General features: G+C 46.5%; 1 pseudogene; it reads left to right on the top strand.

The window, feature by feature from the left end:
• Nucleotides 1-381: 381 nt before the first annotated feature.
• On the top strand, nt 382-561 carry LOC126518439 (U2 spliceosomal RNA; annotated as a pseudogene).
• Nucleotides 562-7,450: the final 6,889 nt, after the last annotated feature.

Consider the following 7,450-nt stretch of genomic DNA (forward strand, 5'->3'; position numbering starts at 1 on the left):
GTAGAACCGACACGCACGTCACCGCATTCTGAATGCACAGGCTGCTTCACCGTAGCCAAGGCGATCGTGTGTTGGTCGACGTACTGCAGTGCAGAAATGGTTGTGAGGCCACTCAAAAACCACAAGCGGTTGCACACAACACTGGCCAGACAAAATAGGTTCTCCACACACTCCCTCTGAAACCTGGCGGTTGCTCCGGTGAAACGTTCCAATTTTGCGTGATCGGAGCCGCATGGACGGTTCGCTTTTCTTTCCGCCTCTCGAGCATGGTGGGTAGCACGCTTACGGGACCGCCACCATTGGAGAGCGGAAGGAAAGGAAAGGTGATACGCAAGGGCTTGGAACAATGACAAAGGGAGGGTGCTGCCAAACGTAGACAACATGGCCGACGCCGGCCGAAGTGTAGTATGTGTTTTTATCAGCTTAATATCCGATAGAGGCTGTATTTGTACCTAAGATAGTAAACTTATTTTTGCAAGTTGGTCGAGTGCTTAAAGCCTGCTTCACTGTCAGCGCTGGTCGGCCCGGTATTGGACTACCTTCGGGATCGGCTCACGTATGGGGAGAAATCCTCGATTTGCACGGCTCGATAGACGCGCGCATTTTTCTACAGAACCGAGCCATATAGAGCTTCGCTGCAAGAAATAAAAAAAAGTACCGAGTAATACAAAAGACGGCATTTTAAAACACGATAATTTATCAGGCATGAACAATTCAGATCGGCAACCAGGCCGCCTTATGCAGCCGACTGCGCGTATGCAATAGCCTATTAGCTCTTTGCACAATCGCAGGCCAGGCTATCTGAAGCAACCAAACCAGATATAAAACAGAAAACCAATAAAGTTCGAAGAAACAAACACCCGTCATGACACTCTTTAACAACCTAGGGAGGTTACTCTAGCCTAAAAAAAAATAAAAGATAGGACTTTAAAGAGATTCCGAAGGTCTTTAGAGGTGCTGGCTATGAACGACCTCCTGTACCTGCAAAATATTAACCGGTGAGACCGACGAAGGACGCCGCGAAGTACATCTGTACTAAATGAAAGAATAAGAAGGAACGACTCAAAGCACTTAAGGCACTTTCATTTTCACTTCATTGCCTTAAAGGCACCAATGGGGGGGGGGGGGGGGGGTATTAGATAAGTGTTGGGTGTACAAAAAGGAAAACACGTTGACCATTCAGGATGAGTAGTGAGCTCCTACAGCGTCAATGAAGGCGTGTGGGTTGGTGATGGCCACGATGACGTGGGGACGGCCGTTGGTGGGTGGTTAACTATTTATGCTGTTACCGTCCGCAATAACATAAATCGTGATTTCGTTTACTCCCCAAATAGTGTGTTGTATACCATTTCGATAACACTAGCTGAGTTTGCAAACGTCGGCGCTGTGATTAGGCCGAAACTAAAGTCAATTTCCTCCAGCGAGTGGGCCTTGATAATTAAGGTGGTATTTATCAAGGCAGCGACTGTGCCACTTTATAAATTGGTGTGGAATGCCGCTTTGTCTCGGTGCGCAGAGCAGAAGGCTTGGGGTTAGGAAAACGAACGATCGCCCATAAAGGGAGTGGTTCTGTTTTAAATACGAAGAGGGCATGATTCGTAATTGGTGGAAGTCCTCCGCGATTGTATACCTTTTCAATGGACCATATTTGCGGAAATTAAAGAGGGATAAGCTTTTGCAAGAACTCTGGTTGTGTGGTATGGCATGCACATGGTAGGCTGCCAGATCATCATTCTGTGCTCACAATTCGGCGCATGTGGTAAAACATCGAACGCCAGAGGAGCTCGTAGCAAAAACTCTCCTATCTATGGGGCCTTATTGCCCTGGTCTAGATAAAGTAAATTAGTGTAACTGCCAAAATATTAGGGCGAACGTGGAAGAATATATAAGGCAGGTAGTCAGGTCTATAATCAAAACTTCACTGTCAAACTTAAGGGCCATGTGATCTGGAAAAAGAAAAAAAGGTCGTTCCAGCTTTTTTGAGGCACATTGCTTCATATGGAATGAATTATTGGGGAGGTTACAAGCTACTGCAGTAATTAACCTTAAATTTTAATCTGTTTGCCGAGCCAACTAGGGGATTCAGCCTTTTCGATATTCCGGTATCCCTTTAACTTTCGACTGCCATAGTACATATACAAACTCAAGAAGTACGTATTCGGGCAAGAGAGTCCATTTGCTCTGAAGCCAAATCTCTTTGGGGAAAGTGGAAGGAAGTTCACAAAGCACTAATCAGTGAAAAGAAGTTATGTTCACCGCAGTTCTTTCATGGAACAAGCGGCTTCGACACATCAGACTATCTAGCAGTCTCGTTTTCGTAATAATGTAACACTGCATTCGCGCGGTAGCGGATGTTTGGCGTCAGCACTGCGCGCGTGAAGACCGCCAAAATTAGGTGATTCTTGAGAGTTTGAATAAGTACGACGTGGAGGCGGTGCTTATGTGCATGCAGCAAGAGCCCAACTTCTATCTAAGCTCTCCGAAATGTGCACATCGAACATGCTAGTTACAACCGCAACAATACCAAAGTCACAATACCAAAGTGGGTGGCAGTCAGCCGATGAAATCAGTAGGTAGCACAAACTAGAAGGCAACCGCGGTTACCAGTGCACCAATATATTGGTGTATACTTACATTCATTTTCTTGACGATACAAATTTCGGAAGCCTAGGTGGGTTAGGATCGAAGCAGTCTCGTCTACAGATTAGTTTGTATGGCTGGGGCGACATGTACGTAATTCTTATCTTCATCCAGAACATAAGACAACTTGAAGAAACTATCCATGGAAATGTCTGCGGGCCTTTGGCTTGCCAATGCAGGGAAAAGACCTATTCATTACGCAGTACACGCTCAACCAAAATTCAGACTTTTTGTAAGCAGCGAGAAATTTGCGTGTCTGAATGCTGCCTAGTTGGTTCCGGCCTTTGACCTCTCTCTTGGGTCGATGTTCATGCTGCTGTTCGCCGTGTGGGCTGACTTGATGTCAGTTCCCACAGAACTCACTCATAGATGTCGAACCGTTGTCTAATCAACTTCGGTAAAGTCTGGCTTTGTTAAGCCACTTTCTGTAACCTTGCAATTCGCCTTCTCTACATATGCTTCTGGTGAACAAGGTGATAATACCATACGTGTCCTGTTTTGTGCGCTTTGGGCTCAGCAAAAGCAAAAACCGTGCCATGCTCAGAACAATGAAAAGATTTGCAGGCTCTCTTGAGGGAATGTTCTGCGGACATTGCCAGGAGGGCATTACGTCTTGTGCGATGCGATTTTTGTCTTATAGCTGATGCCTACCAAATTTTCTACCTGATCCTCAAGCTAAATATATCAGCAGTGCGCCTTACTTGCCCGGTTATGCCAATCATATGAACAAATGTAGTTTCGCCCGTAGCAAACGTAGCATCGATTGCGATAGCAAGTTATCAGACAGCCATACGAAGTAACGATAGCACTTCTATCGGCCGTATCAACTTGTAAGACATTCGTTTGATAACTGAATTGACAAGCGCAGTGTCAGCGCACACAGCAAACATGAACATGACATGCCCGTGGACACTCGCTGTCGAAACGCTGGCGTGAGCAAGCGTGGCGGCAGCAGCGAGTGAACTGACCTTCGTGCTGTCTATCGCTCCAATGCGAAATGACCGTCGAGAACACAGAGCACACACAAAGCTACGAGCCGTCGACGTACCTCGACTCTGTCCCCAAAGCAGATCTCTCTCAAGGTACGGTCACACGAGCGCGCGCAGCCGTCACTTGCGTAATTGCTGCCCGAGTAAAACTTTGACCCCCCCTACCCCTCGCCCCGCTCCCCGGTGCCCCGCAACGTTAGGTGGCTCGCTCGCGGCAGAAGACGGTACGCTTTCTCCCCGCTTTCGCACGTTTGGCGCACGGGGAAATTGACTCTTGATCGTCGGCTCTCCTCGCACGCTTTTACTCGCACATAAACCGTAGGGCGCCCCACGACAGCGCTATCGCCCTTGGACCTTATACAGAACATCACGGCGACGGCGAAACCGACGCAGACGGCAAAAATGTGCCGGGGTGCCCATATAATTGCTACCGCAATAAAATGTTAGCGTGACGGAAACTTGAACCGGTGTCTTTGCGTGCGGCAGCTAAGCGCTGTTCCCTCAGGGCCAAAGCGGTGGGCTATCTTGGAAGCTGGGGAAATTCATTTCAGCCCTTCTCTGTCGCATGCGGATACTCAAGAAGAGACGCGTGAGCCCATGGCTCAGTCCGTTACTTTCTGTCCAGTACGCCCCTCGCCACCGCAGACACCCACGGCGTTGCCACACAGCTTCAGAGATCGACGACACGATAGGGAACTTTATTTTTTGTTTGTTGCGCGCAAAGTCGATGCTATAAAGAGACGGAAGCACGTATGAGACCTCGTGGAATTTATTGCCCCACTGAAAGCACCGGCTGTGGCAGGGGTCTGGGCAGTATAGTGACGCCACTGTATACTGTGAGCTGTACACCCCATCGCCTACCGCGGGGGTTGAACGCGAGCGACCGAAATTCAATATCTCGAATCCTCTATCCTGCTGTTTTGCAATACCGCGGTTAGTTAGGACCAAAATAAACGCCAAGAGAATGAAGATGCAGTAGACGACATAACTCTTCCTGAAAGTGCAAGCTGACGTATACCGCTTGGAGAGATGCAGACTATCAACTGAGGCACCGTCTATTTCAGAAAGCTACATCGAGTCTCACTTATCGGAGTCCGTATTTCGAGAAAAACAGTCGAGCATTGCACGCACCCTCGCTGCCCTTACTCTAAAAATGAATATCTTGCAACCTTTATTTTTCACTCTTTGGCTAATATCGAAGTAGGAAGGGCTTTATTAGGCGACGCGAGCCAATAACCTTTCTTCAGTGAATGTTTCGAAAGAAATATATCCAGACGATGCTGGTTTGCTTTGCGCCAAGTTATAGGGAGTTCGCTTACCTTAATTTCGTCCTCGAACGCTTTCGCCTGCTGAAGGTTACTGACCAGCCCTAAGAATGTGGAAAATAATTTGTCACACATCCTATTGCCTCGCATATTTCTTGTCAAAATAAATCCCAATTTCGTAACATATTACGTGTGCAGTTCAGCATTTATATTCATTGAAGGCTCCATAAGCCCAAGATATTGTTCAGAGGAAGTGTTTTATGTTTTACTTACCTGATAGAAGAAGATGCTGACGCGCCAATACGACGCCGGCTACTTTATGGCTCTTGAAGTAAGTTGTACAACAACATACAGCTATGTTATCATATACAAATCAAAATAAATCACGACAATATACAACGAAGTCTCAAAGCAGTATTGCGATGCACAATATAACTTAAGACCACCACATTAGAAAGAAACACTTAAGGAACGATGCAAACCACTATAATAATGCCTACACATATCGACAGTAAAAGGTAAGAATGCTATTATAAACGAAACATTTTTGTTGCGTGCGTCAATAACGCCCAATAATACAGCAGTCATCTAGAAATTCTTAATGCTATTAAAGTGCGCTTTTGTGCTTCTCCCATGGGCCAAGGACACAATATATTCTTAAAGCTCAGTTGTGTGGGGTCTAATGTCACTAAATTCGATTTAATTCAAAGTCTTGGTGTGTCATGATACGGATATTCTAGAAGGCGGTGACGTCTGTTTTGGTCAACAATGCCACTAACGCCCTGTGGAACTCAAAGGCGGCCAATTTTTGTGTGAAAGTGTTTTGTGAAGGCGGGACAGTCAGCCGCAACGGGTGAATAAAGGTTGCTGTTCTTCTATCTAAGGTAATAGAAATTTGAATTTAATTAGAGGATCAACGTGAAATAGACAGAAGCTTGAGGGATTTCGGTCAAACGGCGTCTTTTTACGTATTTTGGATGATGTTGCCTTTACAATGCATATCAGCTCACTTGCTAATGGTGTAAAGGAAATAATTTCATTGCGGTGATGTGCTTGTCATGCGGCATCATTGGTGGATGAAGTCCCAATATTCACTGACATGCTATTTCATGATAAGCTTGGTTGGCCTTAATTTGTCAGATCTTTGAGAGAGAGAGAGAGAGAATTTATTAGAGGAAAGGCAAAGAGGTCGACCTTAGCTATATGCTTGGTCCTGGCACTCTCCACAGGAGAAATGGGCGAAATGGAGCAAAGAAAGTGTGATACTATATGTTGATGAGAACTGGAGAAAGGAATGCATATATACCAGAAGACTATATGTAAGATATATAAAAACTGACTCTAACAGCCCTTGTGTTGTAGTTTCTACTATGTGCCCACAGACTGCGGTTAAAAAATTGTGTCATGAAATGTTTACCTTCCATATTCTCTACGAAAGCGGGCGTCTTTCGCAGTTAACATCTAGAGAAAATAGTTTCAAAACAGATGTTGCTGAGTGTCCGGATACATGGCTGCGTTCGCATTTCGAGCTTTCCGAACGGCCCATAATATAGGCGTTGCGTCGAGTGAAAGTGACATCCAGTTCAATCAGGTGAATTATTCTTGCTTGACCTCGTTAGCCTTTACCAGGTTTGCACTTTCTAGCGTCTCTTGCCTGCAAATGACTGTACCTATGTCCTGGTTGCGTCCAGTAACCTAGTGTACAATCCAGCATATGCGTATCTTTACGTCGACAGCTTTACACACAGTGGCTCTTGCTTCCGCACTACATAGCTCGTGGCTAGCCAAACCGCAGAGTCCAGGTACCCATAGGAAGGTAATAGAATTACCGTTCCTCTCCACAAGATTGAACGCCTGTACGACGAAGAAGGTAAAAAAAAAGACATAATACTGGCTTGTTCTCGCCATAGAATAATGACTTGCAGCGCTGATTTTGCGTCAGAAAGTATTGCCCACTCATGGGGTGTCAGACAGGAGACAACACGGACAGCTTTCCGTATGGCAGCAAGCTCTGCAGCCATCGAAGGAGACCTATGGCTCTGTTTTTATTAGCGGTAGGTGTGCAACTGAGGGATCACAAAGGCAGCAGTAGAGGTGCACGAAGTCACGAAAGCGTCTGTGTATATGTGCACCGAGACATCGTATCAGACACGTACCGAAGCCCCCCCCCCCCCCCTCCATAAATTAATAGGCATACCCCCCCCCTCTCCCTACCCAAGCCACCACTGCTCACACACATCCCTAGAGCGCCGCCAAATCAATCTTGAGACTTGCCAGTTGTTATTCGGTGGTGAACATTTTGTTGCCTTTTTCACTCCTTTTGGGTGGCGGTAATCTGCATCTCCTGAGGTGTGAAGGCCAGTTTCCTCATCTATTAGGTGCCCGAGCAATTAACTCGAGATTCGTTCAGTTGTCACCATCTATTCAACGGTCACGCGCATCGCTGTTACTTCTTTAGTTCAACCTTCTTTGTTCAGACTGATCCAGGGACCAGGAACGGGATTCGGTTGGTAGGCAGCTGGCCTGTACGCTCGTGGGACGAGCTGCGGCCGGAGA

This window comes from Dermacentor andersoni, unplaced genomic scaffold, assembly GCF_023375885.2.
Source record: "Dermacentor andersoni unplaced genomic scaffold, qqDerAnde1_hic_scaffold ctg00000041.1, whole genome shotgun sequence".
Taxonomy (NCBI): Eukaryota; Metazoa; Arthropoda; class Arachnida; order Ixodida; family Ixodidae; genus Dermacentor; species Dermacentor andersoni.